The sequence below is a fragment of the Carcharodon carcharias genome, chromosome 2 (assembly GCF_017639515.1).
Source record: "Carcharodon carcharias isolate sCarCar2 chromosome 2, sCarCar2.pri, whole genome shotgun sequence".
NCBI lineage: Eukaryota > Metazoa > Chordata > Chondrichthyes > Lamniformes > Lamnidae > Carcharodon > Carcharodon carcharias.
Genome location: NC_054468.1, coordinates 170,341,469 through 170,361,445, shown reverse-complemented (window position 1 = coordinate 170,361,445; position 19,977 = coordinate 170,341,469).

The following is a 19,977-nucleotide window of genomic DNA, read 5'->3' as shown; positions in this document are numbered from 1 at the left end:
CAGGTGGAGAAGCTTCAGTCAGGTTTCCGTTAAGGCCATGGGTTCAGATTTTCATGCCTCCATATGTGTTGGAACCAAGAAGGGGTGATTTGAAAATGGTGCACAGGACCCGATTCTGGGACTCCCATCTCCAGTCCCACCATGGCACCAGGATAAAGACATGAGCAATGAGTCTGCACTCAGAAGTACTGCCCTTGCCGACTCCATTGCAGGGGCGAGCATTTTAGACCCTTCCACTACATTTATGGAGTTGAGGCCATTTTGTTGGGAGATCTGCTTTATGGCACTTCAGACGAGTTATGAACCTTGGGGGAACTATGTTGTGGAGTCGGGAACCTTTCAAGCGGTAAGTTTAACTTGTCAACTTCAACTGCCATAACTAAACACTGAATGATAATATGAATATGTTATTAATGTAAGGATTGATCATAGAGCTCTGCCCTTAAAAGGTAAGTGACCATTAAATTTACCAGCATAGTGTGAGTTCTCACATGCATTAGAGTACTTCATTCAATAGATCAACGGCTCTTTTGCATTCAACATTATTAGAATCTGACTTCAATGTGACACCTGCACACTGTGCTTTCATTTTCAAATTGATTTAAAAGTAGAGCTCTGTTGAGCCTTTGAAGCACTCTCCCATTATTCACTATGAACAGAACACATGAGTCCTATAATAACAATAATAGGAAGTCTTTAAAATGCTATTCAAACTATCAAAGTTCACAAATATCGATTCAAAAAACAGTTAAAAGAAACATAATTCTCTCAGCAGCTCATACAGGTAATTTTTAATGGATTATTTTTTATTTTGATAGCTTTCTGGGCATTTCAAAGACTTGCCAGTGTTATAACCAGCTTGTTCTGTGGATATTGGAAGAGTGGGTATGAAGGATACATGGGTGCTTGGAAGGGGAGTGGGGTGCATGGACAGAGCACAGGTAGCATGGAGGGGACATGAGTGTATGGAGGATGCATGGGAGGAGGCACGGAGGGGGGCTTTAGAAGGGTGAGGGCTTGGGGGCCTAGCATTTATTTTGAGAACTTGGACAATGTCCCAGCAGATGGCGGCAGGCCTTCTAAACTCCCCGCCTCAGCATTTGCCCACCTCCATTACTACCTCAGGCCTGCTTCAGGAGGCAGCAGTCTGTCGCCAGCCTATCCTGCTTCCTTTGGATGAAAATCTTATGGGCATGCACTGCCAGGATGGAGGCGATATTGTGGAAAGACAAAAATCTAGCCCACGATATCGATGCAACCATCTACAATAAGTTCATGCATGGCAAGAGCCTTGTTTACAAAAGAATGGACTATCTGGAGGGAGATTTTTCAGCGGTTGTGAAAGCTGATCCACTGGCAGGGTCCACAGGGTTAGTAGTGGGAGGGGTGAATTGGACAGGAAGGAGATTGGCAAGATTAGTCATCATAGGGTGCACCGAGCAGGAAGGTTGATCAGAGAGTGGAATAGGGGCAATTTGGGTTTCTGCTCATAATGATTCAGCACCAAGTGCTTTGATGAGCCTCTTGGAGGATGCCAAGAAAGGCATGGAGAGCAGCTATTGATTATCTAAGAGGAAGTCAAGCCTGGATAGTAACAAGAGAGCAGGAAAGTCAAGGAGTATTGAAGGATTGGGGTAGGGAATTACTAAGGTAGAGTAACTGAGATGGGAGAAATGAAAGGAGGTATAATGAAAGAAGAGAGGATTCAGAAAGGGGTAAAGAGAAAATACATTAAAAAGAAAAAGGGAGTAAAAATAAAGTGATGGGCACAGCATGTAACAAGTATGGTAGATAAAGGGGTAATAGTAAATGTAGTATATCTGGATTTCCATTAGGATTTTGATAAGGTTCCACACAAAGGGTTAACTGGTAAGGTAAGGGCTCATAGAGCTGGGGGTAATAAATTAGCATGGATAGATAATAGGTTAGCGGATAGAAAATGGAGAGTGGGCATAGATGCTTTTTTTTCAAGTTGGCAGGCAATAAATAGTGGACTGCCACAAGGATCAGTGTTGGGTCCTCAGCTATTTACAATCTATATTAATTACTTAGATGAAGAGACAGAGAATAATATATCTAAGTCTGCTGATGATATCAAGCTCGGTGGAAAGTTAAGCTGTAGGGAGGACACAGAGGGACTGCAAAGAGATGTAGACAGGTTAAATGAGTGGGCAACAAGAAAGCAGATAGAGTATAATTTAGGGAAATGTAAGTTGTTCATTTTGGTTGGAAGAATAAAAAGTAGGATTTTTTTTAGAAGGTCAGAAACTTGAAAGTGTTGATGTTCAAAGAGACTTGGGCATGCTGGTACAAGGAGCACAGAAAGTTAGCATTTCTTTCTCCTTTCATGGGATATGGGCATTGCTGGCAAGGCCAGCATTTGTTGATCATCCCTAATTGCCCTTGAACTGAGTGGCTTGCTAGGCTAATACAGAGGGCAATTAAGAGTCAACCACATTGCTGTGGGTCTGTAGTCACATGTAGGTCAGACCAAGTAAGGATGGCAAATTTCCTTCTCTAAAGGGCCAGATGGGTTTTTGCAACAATTGATGATAGTTTATGGTCACCACTAGTGAGACTAGCTTTACATTCCAGATTTAGTAACTGAATTCATATTCCAACAGCTGCATTGGTTGGATTTGAACCCATATAACCAGAGCATTAGCCTGGGTCTCTGGCGACAATACCAATACCACTATGCCACCATCTCCCCTATATGTAGGTACAGCAAGCAATTAGGAAGACAAATGGCATGTAGGCCTTTATTGCAAGGGGATTGGAGTTAAAGAATAAAGAAGTCTTGCTACAGTTGTTCAGGTTTTGGTGAGACCACATCTGGAGTACTATGTGCAGTTTTGATCTCCACATTTATGGAATGATACAATTGCATTAGAGGCGTTACAGCGAATGTTCACTCCATTGGTTGGGGAATTTAACATAAGGGGGCATAGTCCCAGGATCAGGGGCCAATCATTTAGGACTGAAATGAGGAGAAATTTCTTCACTCAAAGGATTGTGAATCTTTGGAATTCTCCAGCCCAGAGAGTTGTGGATGTTCCATCATTGAATACATTTAAGGCTGGGATAGATGGATTTTTGGTCTCTCAGGGAATTAAGGGATATGTGGAGCAGGTGGGAAAATGGAGTTGAAACCCAAGGTCAGCCATGATCATATCAAATGGCAGAGCAGGCTCAATGGGCCATATGGTCTACTCCTGCTCCTATTTTTTGTGATCTGGAGTGACAGCCAAAATGAGCATGTAAGTGGAGTCAGGGAGAACTCAAGTCAAGCCTAGCTACTCATGATTTCTGTTGTATGATGGCATTAGTCACCCTTTGAACAATATAGTTCTGATGTGTGTTTTCTTTGAACTTAAACTTCACTTAAATCTCCTTTACTAGTATAATTCAATCAGGTCCATCTCTAGACTTATCTTGATTTGTGACTTATTACAGAATGCACATCGCTTTTGATAGATGTTTTCTTGTTGGGTGATTTTTGTTGGTTAAATCTGCACAATGAAGCTAATTAGAAGCATAGTGCATTGCAGACTGGAGGGAACAAGTGCAGAAATTTGCATTCTTTTGATGAATGATGCTGTGTACTGCATTCCCATTGGTGCACTGAAGATATCGGGTGTTGGTATCCGAAGTGGCTTCTCATTCCCTTGTTTCATTAAATATTTAACTTTCTCCAATTTAAGAGGGTAAAACATTCCTTTAAGGATGAAGAGCAATAGGACAAAACTACCTTTCAGATTTAATTGAAAATATCCTGTCAGTACAGGCTAAAACAAGTATTTGAATGTAGTTGGACTACAAATTTGATAGGTGCTGAATATGGATTATGCAAATCCAAAGCTGAATATTGGTGAATAAGTGGGGAGGCAATCTTCCCTTGATTGATGACAGTAGCATTCCCTGCGGGATAAGGCACATTTTATGTACAGGACATAGGTTTCAAAGGACCAGAGGCTCCACCTGTAGCTTGCAAGGCATTTAGTATAAACATCACTATAAAACATCAGCTAAAAGACCATTCAATTATCTTAACAAACTTAATTTTAAATATGGATCTTTTTATTGGAATCATTATTGATCACGATGGAGGGAAACCTTTAGCACATAACAGAGCTCTGAATTGTCATCCTAGGTACATACAAAATATTATTTTATAGGCTTGCCAGTGGTCTCCTGGGGAGGGGAGGGAAGTTTGATACTTGATGTAAACCCTCCAATACAGTCCTTGTAGGTTATCTTTAACCATGGTGTTGTCCAATAATTTTTTTTCTCTCTCTTTTCGGAACTAACAGACCTCACTGTGTTTCGCTAATATTTTCTTCTTTAACATCAAACCTTTTTACAGGCTTTTAATGTTTCCCATCAGGCTTGCCTCTTCCTTGGGTGTGCCTCTCACTGTCTTAGATATTCGCACATACTTGTTTTTCCAATGTACTTATTTTGTTTAATGCTTCTTTCCATTTTCTGATTTGAAGATTGCTTCAGTGGTCCATCCACCTGTGTGTCTATCTGTCTGTGTGTCTATCTATCTTTTGATCTATCTATCGATCTATCTATTGATCCATCGATCTATTGATCCATCTATCTATCGATCCATCTATCCATCTATCCAGCTATCAATTCAGTTTTCCTTTTAAACCTCTCGTTTTGTCCTCATACTCTGCTTTGCTCTGGTTTTAATAAAATGTTCATCTTTCAATATTGCCTATCTGAAAATCACTCGAGCCTAAAATGTTAACTTCCAAGTTCTTTCCGTTGCTGCGAGCCAACTGCTGTATTTCAAAGGGCAAGCAAGACCAAACTGAGCGGAATTTAGTTATTTATGAATTGGTCACCTTTTGGACCTGGATGGATTTCATTTTAGTGTTTATTCCCAACATGCATCAATATTCTTTAACTTTAAATTCAAAATTAGTTATTCTTAAAGCAAGATTGCTTTAGTAGCTGAGCTTTAGCTATCAAAGTCAAATTAAGTAAGTCAGTCATCTTCATTGGCATTTCTTATGAACCTTTAATTACTCCTCTGATACAATATGCATTCCGTCTGTAGCTAAATAAAATAGTAATTTATTTGAAAAGATAAAATATTCTTTTGAATTAATCAATTTTAAGAAGCTTTATTTGTAAAGTGGTCTGATACTATAAAAACCCCATTAGAAGCTGCTAGCTAAGTTTAAGAAAGACATTTCTGAGACCATTTGACAAATTCCAAAAGGCTACAATTGAAGAATAATTTATGTTGTTAGAGATAGATTGATGATTCAACGTAGCCTTGGGAAAGGCATAAGATTGGTTTGACTTTTAAACTTCTGCTACTGAGATTTTATTGCAGAATATTCTGTTGCTCTGTCATCCTGCAGCTATCAATATTAATGAAAAATGAGTAAGTAAATAGAAGCAAACAACAGATTAATTGATGGAAACAAAATAACAGCATTAATCTTTATAGCTTATTCATTGAGTTGTGTGATGGTGGGTTTGGTTCAGAATGTTAATTGTTACAAACTCAGGCCTGCTGTAGATATACTCTTGGGTTCAAAGTGGTGCCATTCCTGTAAGTTATCTGAACATCTTACCATATAGGAATTGACACATATTGCCCCATTTACACTCACAGAAAAGCACAGGCAAAAGTGTAACTGTTGTATTCCTTTGTGGCCTGAATAAGGTATGAGTATCTTTCACACATTTGCTTTTTCCTTATCTCTGAAGGTGGACCAAGCAAATACTTGTCAAGGCAAGAAAAAAATAAAGAATGGATTAGCTTACATGTCAGTTATTATAACTGGAATCACTTAATTCAATTAGAATGATTTCCCTTCACATAGCAATGCTTGACAAAGAATATATTGCTTTCTCAAATCAAAGGGTCATCTAACTTGATTTAAGCAAGACAGCTTTTAACAAACTTCCATCATTTCCAACTTCTCAGCCACAGCAAAAACCGTCATAGCGTCCTCTTTAAAAACCTTGCAGGCTCCTTCAGTTGTCTCTGTATTTTATCATTTATTCACAAACACAAAGGAGATCAAAAACTATCCAATACTTTGATTATAAGGTGTTTAGAGATTACCAAAACAAGCTTAAGAATTGCTTATCATTTACAATCTTTGGGGCAAATGAATTTATTGGCATATAATCATCTATTTTTCAGTACACTTTTTAATCTTATGTGAATATGCTTTGCTTTAAATCATAATTTTTAAAGCAATTTTTTCCCCCAAATCCTTTTTGTGGAAAAATGTCTTTGAAGTATAATAATCATTGTAAAACTTGAAAAAAAAACCAACTGATGATGTGGGCAAAATGTTTTTGAGATTGTTTTCACATTCTTGCAAATAACTCAGTGCAATGGTGCTTGCATAGAACTTAGAACAAGCGAACTGTACACAGGAATTCTGATTGGGTTTACCAAAGTTAATATTAGAATGAAGAAAATGATTTAGATTGCTTTCAAAACAATCCCCGTGTGAAAAAAAGTTATTAAATTGGCAGTCTTTTGGCGTCTTGTGTCCAACATCATTCCATTAGTGAGATTGAATACTGTTCTTATCATAGGGACATATGAACAGGCCATTCAGCCTCTAGAACCTGTTCCAGCATTCTATTGTGTCACAGCAGATCTGTATCAAGTCTATTTACCCTAGTTTCCTTTGGTGCTTTTAACATATATCTATCAATCTCAATCTTGAAAATTTCAATTAACCGAGCATTCGTAGCCTTTTGGGGATGGAGTTGCAGATTTCCATACCTTTTCTGTGAGAAAGTGCTTTCTGATTTCACCTAACTATAATATCAAGAATATTGCCCTGTCCAGGATTCCTTGCCAGAGTGGAATTTTTCCAGGCAATGGGAGATGTTTTGGGTCATGCAAAAGTGACATCGGGTTGGAATCTTGACACCATTCCACTCTCTTCCACCTTCTGCCAGAACAGATTCTGAGGTCAACAGGGAACCCCTTAGTTTGTGTCAGGAAACAAATAAAGCAAATTAGGACCCTCTTTAATCATGAATTCCAACTTTTCCTGCCAGTGGATTTTTCTACATCTCATCAAGTTAAGGACCTCCATTCCTTTAATGTGCAGCCGCCCTGTGACCACCACAAGAATATCAGGCAAGGATCTGTGCCAGGTATCCAGGCAGCTTGACACTTTCATCCTCTGGTTGTCTCATATATTGCAGGTGTTTACACCACCAATAGCCTCAGTGGCTGGCCTTAGAGGCAACAGATACTCACTGAAGACCTGGCTGTTGACTCTAGTGTGGAACTCGACCACAGAGGCACAGAAGAAGCACAACAGAAGCCATGTCAGCAACAGGGCAACAAAGGATTGGCTTGCTCAAGATGAGGTTCTGGTGCCTTGATAGAGGCAAGTGCCCTTCAATATACCCCAACAAGGGTGTCTAGGAGAGTGGTCTGCTGTGTCTTTCACAACATATTGCCGAAGAGAGGACTAGGGCTTGTGCAAGAGGAAGGTGAATAGTGCCTGTCATCCTCTGAGGCTGAGGATATGAGGATGATGAAGAAGGGGCACACAGACATATGAATTAGGAGCAGGAGTAGGCCACTCAGCCCCTTGAGCCTGCTCCACCATTCAATAAGGCTGATCTGAGTGTAACCACAAGTGCACATTTCTACCTACCCCCATAAACTTCCACCCCCTTGCTTATCAAGAATCTATCTAGCTCTGCCTTAAAAATATGCAAAGACTCTGCTTCCACCACCTTTTGAGGAAGAGAGTTCAAAAGACTCACAACCCTCTGAGAAAAAAAAATTCTCCTCAGCTTTGTCTTAAATGGATGACCCCTTAGTTTTAAACCGTGACCCCTAGTTTAAGATCGTCCTTCAAAAGAGCGGAGCCTGATGTGCTTTTGGTGCTTACAGCCACACAGCTGGCTACTAGGAAAGCCTGTGATAGCTTCATCTAGACACGCTTTACCTCAAAAGTTTGTTTGCAGCATTCAATAATTTTCACCTTGACCCCTGTGTAAACTCCCCCACTGCACCTTTCCTTCCTTCAGTGACTCAACCAGCTATCACAATCACACCCTTCCCTCCTCATTCCATTCACTGGAAGGAAGCTGATCAGGGTGAAATGGGGAATGCAACAAAGTAGAGGCTGTGAAAATGAGGAGGCCGCATATCTGTGATGCAGGATGCACCAAGGTGTGCGTATCTGAGCTGAAGCAAAGTGTGCAGGAGTCGTGTGACTGTGCATCCCCAGAGTACTTGTCCTCCTCTGAGGACCCCTCGGGCACCTCCCTCATCTCTTCTGTCAGGACCCGCGATGCACCTATGAGAGATAAAAGATGTGTTAGTGCTGAAATTAGGGGAAAAAGAGTTTCATGTTCACACGGTGCAGATCATGACTTGAAAGGAATTGGTGATGTCATGAGTGACAGTTAAGTGCCAAGTGCCAGTGCAATATCTAATGCTGTCCCCAGGTCCCTGGGCCACCCCATCTCTCCTTTGCTAACAACCAGTACTTATCCCATGCTGCCGATCTCCAGGGAATCCTCCTCCATTGTGGTAAGGGAGGCTATGGCTATAGCTCCACCCCTTGTTCCCTGTCTCTCCCTGAAATTGTGGGTTCTCTTCTCTTGAAATGAGAAAAGGTTGAGAGCCTTGAGTTTGAGAAGAGAACTGAGTGCTGAGGATGGACAGTGAACAGTTGAGGAGGTTTACTGTGAGGAATGGGTATGAAAGGGCAATAGGATATGGTTGAGTTTGAGTGTCTAGAGATAGATATTTAAAGAGGAGGCTGGGGAAAAGGAATGTTTGTAATAGGAAGGTGTGTCAATCAGAGAAGCACTGTGCAGGAGAATGCTGAATAGGTGAGAAAGTGATGGCTGCCAACTGAGAGTTGCAGGGCATTCATTTTTCCAGATATTGTGAGGTCATTAAACCTTTTTCAGCACTGGGTCCACGTTCTGAGAACAACATTGCTCGTCGCCACTGCTATTTGCTGTTATACCTACTTGGTAGGTTGGCTGGCCTCCTCCTCCCATCCTCAGGGAAGAGGATTTCTCTCTGGCCCTGACTGCATCCATCATGGACTCCAGGGACAAGTCTGAGAATACATAAAAAGGCTTGGCTGAGAGCCCAGACATCCATTAGGGCACGTTAAATACCTGCGCCCCCGATAAAAAAGAAACTTGATTGACAGCCCTGGCTTTTTGATCTCTGCTGTTAATTTCAAAAGTTTTATTTCCACAAGATAAGAGGTTTCAAGTGCTTGCAGTTTCAGCTACTAGAACTTTAAAGGGTATGGATGATTGACACTTTTATTGCAGTAACATGGGTTTTTAAGAAAGTAGAAAATTATCAATCAATTATTGTTCTTTTGAAGATTTTTTAAATCACATCCTACTATCCTAGTAACACATCCTACTAGCATTTATTACTTCTGTACTGTGCATAGTGAATGGACATGCAAGTGCCATAGCCTGACAATGGGGGCATGAGGGGCCATTGGGCTTGTTTAGGGGGCATTATCTTAGCATGCAGGAGTATATAAGGGGCCCATAAGGGATGGGTGGGGGAAATATCTTGGCATGGAAGAGTATGAAGATAACCTTTCAATCTTACCTTTTAATAACTTCCCTCATGCAGATGTTTCACAACTCCTCTGAGGGCTGTGAATTGTGCATTCTTTAAAACCTCGCCCAACTCCATGAAAATTGTGGAGGACTAGGACATACCTATCTCCAAAAAGGAGCTGACTAGGTTGGGAGTGCAGAGTGCAGGCTTTTGACCTGAATCAGCCCACACTCTTTAAAGCCACTCCCAAAAATTGGAAACCCCGGGAATGGGGTTGGTAATCCCTGAATCGGGACTTGGCTGCCATTTTTAAAAGGCTCCCGCGTCACCAGAACTCGATGAAAATCCAGGCATTGGCTATTTAAAGTGAAATTTATCTCTTCTTATGAAGTATAATTTTCCTGTTAATTCATGTTTAATTTATTTCTGTTCCGTGTCATGTTAAAGTAGAAGTTACAAGAAGTGAAATCTTGTTTTTAAATTTAATTTCTTCAGTTGGGGGTTGTTTAGCAAACTTGGTTATTTTGGTTTATGGTTCTCCCACAGAGATCGTAACAGATATACAACTCTTTACTCTTTCATTCATGGTGACATACATGGTGAATAGCTAAGGCTTTTGAGGAGACAATTGTCTTGTTCTGCCAATCCGAGTATGTTCACTTTATTCTTACCTTCCTTCTCCTACCTCTCAATCAACTACCAACCCATGTCACAAGAGTCTTCATTTTGACATACAAAAATGACTGCAATTACATTTTACTTAAATATTAGACTTTTACCTGATCGATATTAAAATTGAACTTCTTTGTGATAAAAAAAAATCAATTTGAAGTAAGTCAGTCATCTCTTTTCAGACTGTTATGATTAGTTTGGGATTTTGACTACATTCTATCTATATTTGACTGGTGTACTGAAGTGTATGGATGCATGAAAAAGTGCTGGATAGAAATTGACAATATTTTGTGAGTTCATCGCCATTCAACAGGTTTAAAAAATAGGTGTGTAAATAGAATTCAACAATGGAAGTCTGGAAATTGCTGCTAAAGTAATTAAGAGCTCCTCAGTGAACATATAAATATACGAACAAGGAGCAGGAATAGGCCATTCTGCCCCTCGAGCCTGCTCCACCATTTAATAATATCATGGTTGATCTGATAGTAACCTCAAATCTGCATCCCGCCTACCCCCGATGAATTTTGATTGCACTTGTATAGTTGTATTGAATTGTCTTGCTGTAGTGAATATAGACATTTTGACAGGAATATACATTGGTACAATATGTGTCATTAAATGGACATAAAAGTGGGTTCCTAAAGAATATTCTCTCCTCCTGGTCTCTGTTTTCCTTGTATATGGTGCACCCAGGCATTCTAATTGGCCAGTTATATGATCAAGAAAATCTACCCCTTATATTTTAACTTGGAGAGGAATTCCACACATAGTTCTCCTCTGATTATTAGAGTCTAGAGTTCCAGACATGCCCTGTAGAGAAATATTGTCTTGTTGGATCCTATTCATTGGTTATTGATCTGAGATGATCAGTACAAATGCATCAAAAACTACTCCCTTCCTGTCATATGAGAAGACCAAACACTTCATGAACCCTAAGTCTAGTGTCATAACCTTTCTCTCCCTTTTAACATACCTTCCTTTCCTGCAATGCAAAACTGCCTGACTAAACTCAGTGCCTGGAGCTGGTTGGCAGTCTTTCCTTTATACAAGAAAAATGACAACCGTGGCTTGAAAAGCAGCTTGTGTCACCTTACTGATCTAGTTAGTGCCATTAGGAAGTTGCCTGATGACAATGTCACCAACCCAAAACTAGATCTCCATCTCCCTGGGAGGTTTGGTTCAGATTTCAGAACATTAACAACAACAGTAACAAACTTGTACTTAGATAGTATCTTTAACATTGTAAAATGTTCCAAAGCAGCGTTATCACACAAAATTTGATATCAAGCCACATATTAGATCAGATGACCATCAGCTTGGTCAAAGAGGTAACTTTTAAGGAGTGTCCTAAAGGAGGAAGGAGAGGCAGAAAGGTTTACAGAGGGAATTCCAGAGCTTTGGGCCTTGGCAGCTAACGTACAGGTGCCACTGATGGAGTGATTAAAATCGGGGCTGCTAAAGAGGCTAGAATTGAAGGAGTACAGATATCTCTGAGATATCACTTTATTGAACAAAATCCAAAAACATTTTAGAGTAAGTTTACTGGCAGTGATTTATGATTTCAAGAAAACAATAAGTCAATAGAGAAAGATATGATTAGCTCATGTGACCTAGATTACTTAAAGTAAAATAAGCACTACAGCCTCAAAAATCTGTGTGATGGAATATCCAAATTTGTGTGTTATGATAAGTCCACCCCAGACCTCTGCCAACCCCCTGCCAAAGCTTGGGGCGTTAGTGGGAGTTTCCTTCATTTGAGAACTATTGACAGATGTTGGTGTTACTCAGAATGTACCTGCTATGATTGTCTTTGCAACAAAGCTCAAAAACCTGCCATTCCTGACCTGCCTCCCAATCAGCCTTTAGTCGACACATCAGTCCCCTCACGAAGAAACTGCTTTAAAAACCCCTTTAAAATTTCAGAGGCCAATTTTCAGTGGTCCAGCTCACAATACTTGGCCAGGACCCCAAGGTGGTTTCCACGTCTGCCCCGTGGCATACTTACACCAACTGTATTCTAGGTCCGAGTGAGGACTCATGGCATGAGAACTTCAGACTTCAGAACTCATGACCAGTATATTTATATATGCCCTTATATCAATGCCCTTATGAGTGGCAGGCAGAGGCTGTGAGTTGGCATTGGGACAAGACCCAGTCTTACTGGATCCTTGTCAAAACTCCAGCAGTTCTGCCTTACTCCCGCTAAAGTTTTAACAGGAGTATGTCAAAACGTCTATGGATTTTTGTGATATATATTTATATTTGAAACTAAAAGTTGCCATACCTTAAAGCGTGAGCTCAGAGTCATCAGCTTCTATATATTGAAAGCGATAAGGCATCAATTCAGACACAAGCGAGGGAGCATTATATGAGATTAACTTTTTGTATAAGGATAGGTAAGAGTGGAACTAGGAGGGGGAAGTGCTGAGGGGATGGGCCTCAGAGTGAAGGAGAATGGAATGACCGAATTGGTAACACGTTGTGTAGACATCAAGGTGGAATAGAGCTTCATAGCCTTAATTTCCGAGAAGACGCCTGGTGATTTTGATCAGGAAGGTCTTGATGCTATGATGAGGTAGAAGTCACATTGGAGAGACGTGAATGTGAGTGATTGGGGTGAAAATCTGAGCAGCAGTGATGTATAATAGGGTAGCACAGCACAGAGGGAGTACAGGGTTTTGTTGGGTGGGGTTGAGGCAGGAGAGCAATGGGCATCAGTGCAGATTTTGGAGATGAAAACGTCCAAAAGCATATATGTCCTGACTGGATGTAAACTGGAACTTTGGTTTGGGAAAAGATCCTGCTACAATGATTTTTAAAATATTGTCTGATTTAATATCTGATTTAATATCTTGAATACAAATGGGTTCCCTTAATGACTCATTGACTAGATGCCTGGCTATTTATGACTGATTGTTCAAAACAGGAAGGTATTTGAATCATGATAAAAGGTATTGACCTGAAATGTTAACTCTGGGCAGAAGTTTCCCATTGGGGTGCGGGGATGGGACCTGTTTGCCGACGTATAAGACGAAGCGCGGTGATGTCGAATGAGCGTCCTGATGTTACCGCGCGCCATCGCAATATTTCGTTGGGCGGGCGCGCAATGATCTCTGATGTGTGCCCACCATTAATTAATGGACCACTTAAGGCCCTTGAGGTGCCAATCAACAGCAAGTTTTCGGCGCCTGTGCAATCTTCAGGTCGGCGCAATGGGCAGGCGGGTAGGACACATTTGTATAAACCTCATCCACGGGCGGGATAAGAGGGCTCAGTGGGGTTGCGAGTGTGCTCTGTCAAATATTGTTTTTTCAAAGTTACTGATACTTGCCTGTGTGATCTGCAATACTTCAAAACGCATACCAGCTGCTTGGTCTGGACTCACAATCTTCAGGTCAGCACTCTGCAGTGAGGAATCGTTTTTGGGCCTGCAGATTTCAGGAAGCCTTTGCTTAGCCTGGGAATGGGAGCTGAACTCTCCACTGGAGGCACCTCCTTTGAGGAGGAAGGGAGGGCTAGAAGGGGGAAGAGGCCAGGATTGCACATTCAGCCTCCAGGGGAACCAGCTTTGGGAGGACAGGCGCAGGCACAAAGGGCGCAGGGCCAAGAGGTTGTCCAAGGTGGAAGGGGCTGCGGATGATACCACTATCCTGCTGCCAGGGTATACAGGCAGTGAAGCAGCTACCTCAATATGTCTGAGGTGCAGTGCTGAAGGAGGCTCTGCCCCTCAAGGGAGACAGTCAACTATATCTGTCAGATAATAGGGCCTGAGATCTCTGTGAAGTATGTGGGTGGACTCTGAAGGTCACAGCTGCTCACAACCTCTATGCCTCTGGCTCCTTCCAGGGCTTGGTGGGTGATCTTTGCAGTCCACACTTGTGTCAAGCAGGTTACAGATGCTATGTTCAGGAATGCATTGACCTTCATCCACTGCCATTGGGGCCAGACAAGCCAGACACAGCGAGCCAGAGGCTTTGTGGCCATTGCTGGCTTCCCCCGTGTCCAGGGTGCTATAGACTGTACACATGTGGCCATCAAGGCGCCAGCAGGTGAGCCCGGTGCCTTCGTCAACAGGAAGGGCTTCCACTCCATGAACGTGCAGATAGTGGGTGACACAGGATGCTGATTCTACAAGTCTGTGCAAGGTACCCAGGCAGCTCCCATGATGCTTACATCCTCAGGCACTCCAAGGTGCCAGGGCTCTTCAGTGCTCCAGCCCAGTTGGATGGATGGCTGCTGGGTGACAAGGGCTATCACCTCACAAGGTGGCTCATGACACCTCTCCGCCATCCAAGAACAGAAGCTGAGCAGCAGTATAAGAGGAGCCAAGGCTCCACAAGGTCTTTGTTAGAGAGAACCATCAGTCTTCTGAAAATGCACTTCAGATGCCTGGACTGCTCAGGGGGCGCACTCCTGTGCCCCCCAGATCATGTGTCACCGATAGTGGTTGCATGCTGCGCTCTCCACAATCTTACACTGGGAAGGGGCGATGCTGTGGACAACGAAGATGTAGACGCAGTGGCTGTGGCTGCACATGATGAGTCCAGCAGTGAGTCCGAGGATGAGCATGCACAGGTAAATGCTGATGGGGTAGAAGCTGACCCGGGCATACTCCAGCGAGGCATGGACACCCGGAAGGCTTTAATCCAACGAACCTTCAGCTAGCACACCACAGATGGACCTCCAGGACAAGCCTGGGCTGCAAGCTCCATACTCGACACTGAAGTGCCAAATCTGCCTAGATAGGAACAGTAACTAAGGGCCTCGTTAATAAAGTTAAATGTCCCACAAATCACTCATAACATTATTGGAAACCATCCACCTGCAGAAGAAAAGAGGCATCCTCAGCCATGGTGACATTTCTGAATTTAATATTACAACAAAAGGAACTTAAGAAAACAAAATGTCAAATGTGTTAAAAATTTGGCCTCATTGCGGGCCAACATAAAAGCACCAGTGATAAACCTGTGGTGTGCCCAAGGTGCCTCATGTTTACGTTTTCAGATGCTGCCCCCTCTCTGGGAGTGGCTAGTGAGACAGCCTGCTCACTCTGCAGTCCTGTTGGCCTCAATGGCCTTGGTGGTCGTCCTCTGGCCCGTGGAGCCTGTGCTGGTCCCACCTGGGAGGGAGCTGCCAGTTCCACAGCTGCCATCTGCCCAGTCGTCACAGCCTCACCGGATGTAATGGTCACTGGCAGAGGGGTGGGGGAGTTGCCACCCTCATCCGGAGCACCCTGAGAGGTGCCCGCAGAGATGACAGGCAGCTGCTGCGCCGATGTGAGATCGCTTCAGACCTCCATGCTCACTGTGGATGGATGGGCACCGAGCTGGGAAACTTGGTGCCCAGACCATCTCCCACACTGGCACTGACCAGCTAAGGTCAATGCTGATGTGAGGGCTTGCTGGTCCGAGTGCATTCTCAGGAAGCCCTGATTGGTCTCCTGGAGGAGCCTCTCCACGAGAGTCACCATTCTGTCCACAAAGGATGCACGGCACTCGGACATGAGGCTCATTGCTTCGGCAATTGTCCGCGTCGACTCCTCCACCATGGACACCAAGTCAAGCATAGCCTCATGTATCTCCACCAGATGCTCCCGCACACCCGGCCACATTTCCTGCCCCTGCTGTGTTGCGGACGACTCCGGAGACACATCATCAGGCACCAACAGAGCATGTGCCTGGTCCCCTGCAGTCTTCCGACTGCTGGTGCCATGGGCACTCTCTGTCTCTGCCAGCTCCTCCAGCGACTGTGAAGTGTCCTCACCGCTGTGCCCCTGGATGCTAGCTGATGTTCTAATTCCCATCGAGGTGCTGGTGCCTACCTGGCAGAGGTGGTGTGAGGCTGGTAAGTCCGAGACTTCAGGGTCCTCAGGTGTGAGAGGGGTCCCTGCTGTTCCTCCTCCCAGCCTTGCTCCTCTGATGCTGAAAGGAAGAACAAGGACATTGGATCAGTTAACATGGAGACAATGTCAATGTGCATCCCTGTCCTCCAGATCATTACGTGCTCATCCTTCCATAAGCAATGGTCAAGCCATGTTGCAAACTTCAATCACTGGACATTCAGCACTGCCATGGCTGTTGGGAGAATAATAGTGACCTCACTGCTGGGCAAATATACTTGCCTGTGGCACCCCAGCCTCACAGACACCGGTGGACCTGGGCGCATGGCACCTCTCCAAATCTACGGCCTCCAGCTCGAAGCGACTGAGAATTACCAACTGTGCTGGGCCGCCGCCGCCAGTCCTCACCCGTTCAGTGGCATTATGTACATTCTTCTCCTGAAAAGAATAGAAGAGCATTGATTAGTGCTACTTGTACCTGGACTCTCTTCGCGGACGGCCCACCCCAACCAAAGTGGGACATTGCAGGGCTCCAGTGCCTCCTCACCCTGCTGCTGCCGAACACTCACACAAAGATGCTAGGCCTGTCCCCACACCCCCACCCCCTTGGCCAAATGCTGCCTACATCACATTTGGCACCACACAGTCTAATCTTCCATAGCAAAGAGGTGCAAGCATGTGGAGCGCAGAGGACAGCAGATCGATCTTGAAGCCCCCTTCCCAGTATGTCATCGCCCTGACTTTGACATGTTCTGGAGTTCCAGCACTGCGCCGAGGTGCAGCTCCTCCAGGTTACCCCCAAAACAGTAATGTGGGTCTCAGTGTACCACATGCTGTGGGTGCAGAACCCATCTCTACACCACCCTCTCAGGGTGACCTCGGCATGGGCAATATCTGCTGGCCCACCCAGCAAAGGACACATGCCATCAATGATTCAATACAGTCACTACACTCAGACTTGGAAAAGGGGGGCAGGGGGCGGGGGAAAGTCTACCTGCTAGGTTAAGTGACCAATGCCAACATGGTACTCACTCTTCCTGAGGGCAACAGGTCATGGAAGCGCTTGCGTCACTGGATCCAGGTGCGCCGCACCATGTTGTGGGAGCTCACGATCTCCGCCACCTCCCCCCAGGCACGTTTGGTCATGTGGGGAGGGTGTCCTCCTCCTGTCCTGGGGTGCTAGGACCTCCCGCCGTGCTGCCACCTCCTCGAGGAGGGCAGCAAGGCAATCATCAGGAAAAGCGAGGGACACAGTGGCCCCCCCTGCCCCACCCTCCTGTCTGTCCTGCTCACCAGCAGCACTTTAGGAAGCCCTTCCACTGGCCATGATTCGCAGCCTTTGAAAAGCTGCATTAACTTTTTAAACAGGCCGCAGGGTCGCCATTGGACCCAGCAGGCATTGCAGTCCCACTGCCGCCCGCCCACTCCCACTGTCCTTGGGAGCCACGATTCATATGGACTTGAGGCTATAAACTTTGGCTGGAGGATATTTATTGCTGTACATATTCAGGCAATATGTCGTTTCTGTAACTAAGTAATATCATGTATTATACATAGAAAGAAAAGAACATATTTTAGCAAAATGGCGGCGTGGACCCGATTGTGGGCGGCGTTCAGGTCCGTGCTCGCCTGCACCCACTCCCACACCACCCGCCCAACAGGCAGAAAATTCTGCCCTCTGTTTCTCTCCACAGATGTTGCCTGACCTGCTGAATCTTTGCAGTGTTTTCTGTTTTATTTCAAATTATATATACTATATTAGGTATTTGAATTGATGCTTAACCTGCTGTTTAGATGATCTCAACCAAGGAAAGGTGGGGATGATCCAGCTCCCCCCAACACCCTAGGGCTAGCAATGATTCATTCTCTCAATATATCCTTATTATAATCACATATGTAAACATAAGGTGATGATGGAATGAAGCTTAGGTATGTGGTAACTAATCACTTGGGTAAGCTACTAGAGAGCTACTAATGATCACTAACTGTAATGAATTATGCACCACCTACAGGAGAGGCTGGGAGCCAACCATTCAAAATGAAATACATTGTCAGAGGGTAAAAGACTGTAAAGTGTTCGAACAATCTCTTTTTGCAAACTTACATGCAATGCTTTACATAAAGATCTCTGCTGTGTGTAGTGAAGATTCTTTTATGCTCAGTGAATCAATTGCTATTTGAGATCTGGTACAAAAGTCACAGCTAACAATGGTTCATGTAAGCCTCTGTGTGTCCTTCTTATTGCTGTCACAACATGTTTTAAGAAGATGCTGGCAAAAAGCCCACAATCTCCCCATCTGGAAGCTGGAATAACTGCCCTCCTACAATTCTGATCTATCTTCTCCTGAGAACCAATTATCTGTATGGGCGGTCTCCGACCTTTCTGCTGGTTTGTCTTTTTCACCCACATTTTCTCAATGCTTGGTGTTAAATGAATATGGACTTGAGGCTATAAGCTTTGGCTGGAGGATATTTATTGCTGTTCAGATTCAGGCAAAATGTCATTTCTGTAACTAAGTAACGTCGTGCATTATACATAGAAAGAAAAGAATGTATTTTTGTAATTCACTGTGTGCTTGAATTTAATGAACTTCCATTAGTCCCAACATCCGAATTTGGCGCAGAAGTAAAATTTTACAGTAAGCACAAGAGTAAAGTGCCCAACAGGAGCTTAGCTTTTGCACAGTCAATGTCCTCCTCTTTTCACAGTTAGGCAACAATAATCCAAAGCACAAAGAGAAGGAACAATTTCAGAGCTGTCACAATATATTGGTAGTTGCTTATGTTGAATTACTAGGATTAGATATTTAATTAACCAGTTATTTGAAAAAGAATAGTTGTGATAATTTAGCCTCCATAGAAATCAAAATCCACATTGCAAAACTGAAGCTTTCTTTCTTCCCTAGATCAATAGCAACAGTCAGTAAAGCTGGAAACTCCCACAATCATTTGCAGCTTATTATCAAGACCTTAGATATTCAACTTCTGAAACTGCAAATTCTAGGTAAAAGTTATATTGCTTGTTCAAACTTTTGCAACAAACTTCCTAAAAATAGGAAACTCCATTGAATTTAGAAAAGCAATTAATTTACTTGAGACCTTTGAGAACTGAGATTTAATTGTCTAATGATCTAGAATTGTTTAGCCAATAAGAATTAGTTTATGCCCTGTTCATGTGCCAATAAATTAGATATACAGTACTAATATTTTTGTTGAAATGAATTGTTTCCTAGTATTTCAGTAAGCTCTGATCTTAAAAGGTAGAAGTACTCTTTGCAGAAGGATATCTAAGTAATTTTAAAATCATCTGGTGTCAAGCATGATGCATACAGAATTATCAGATTCAGCAGAAGTTTTACATGTGGTATTGTTTCTTCCATTCTCCGCAGCCCTACCCACCCACTTCCCCCCACCTTGGATTGGCTGTTTACTGCCACTAATTCTGGAAGCTCTCATCAATAAACAAACTTAAATTGAACATGGAAGAAACAAAATGGAAAGGTGCAGAGAAATAATAGAGAAGACCTGCAAGGTCAATCCCTGCCATCAGACAATTGAGTTGTTAGAAACCTTGGGCTTTTCATCCTTGAAATTGGATGACTAAGAAGGACAGCATGAAGCAGTTGGGATCAATTTTTCAAACCTGAAGAGCCAGGCAAAGAAATTGCATTTGACAAAGAACCGTTGGCATCAACCTCACAGCTGTTGTGTCACTGTGTTCAGGAATGCCAACATCAATGTTACAAGTACATGTTCAATTGATCACCTCCTATCAAGATAGCAAAGTTTTAAAGGTCTTAGCTTGTAAGACAGTTTCCCAGGTTCCGGTGTCCCTCAGGCATGTTTAATGCCTTGCTCACTGCTGTTTACAACAGTAATTTCCTGAATGTCCCCCATAAGTCAT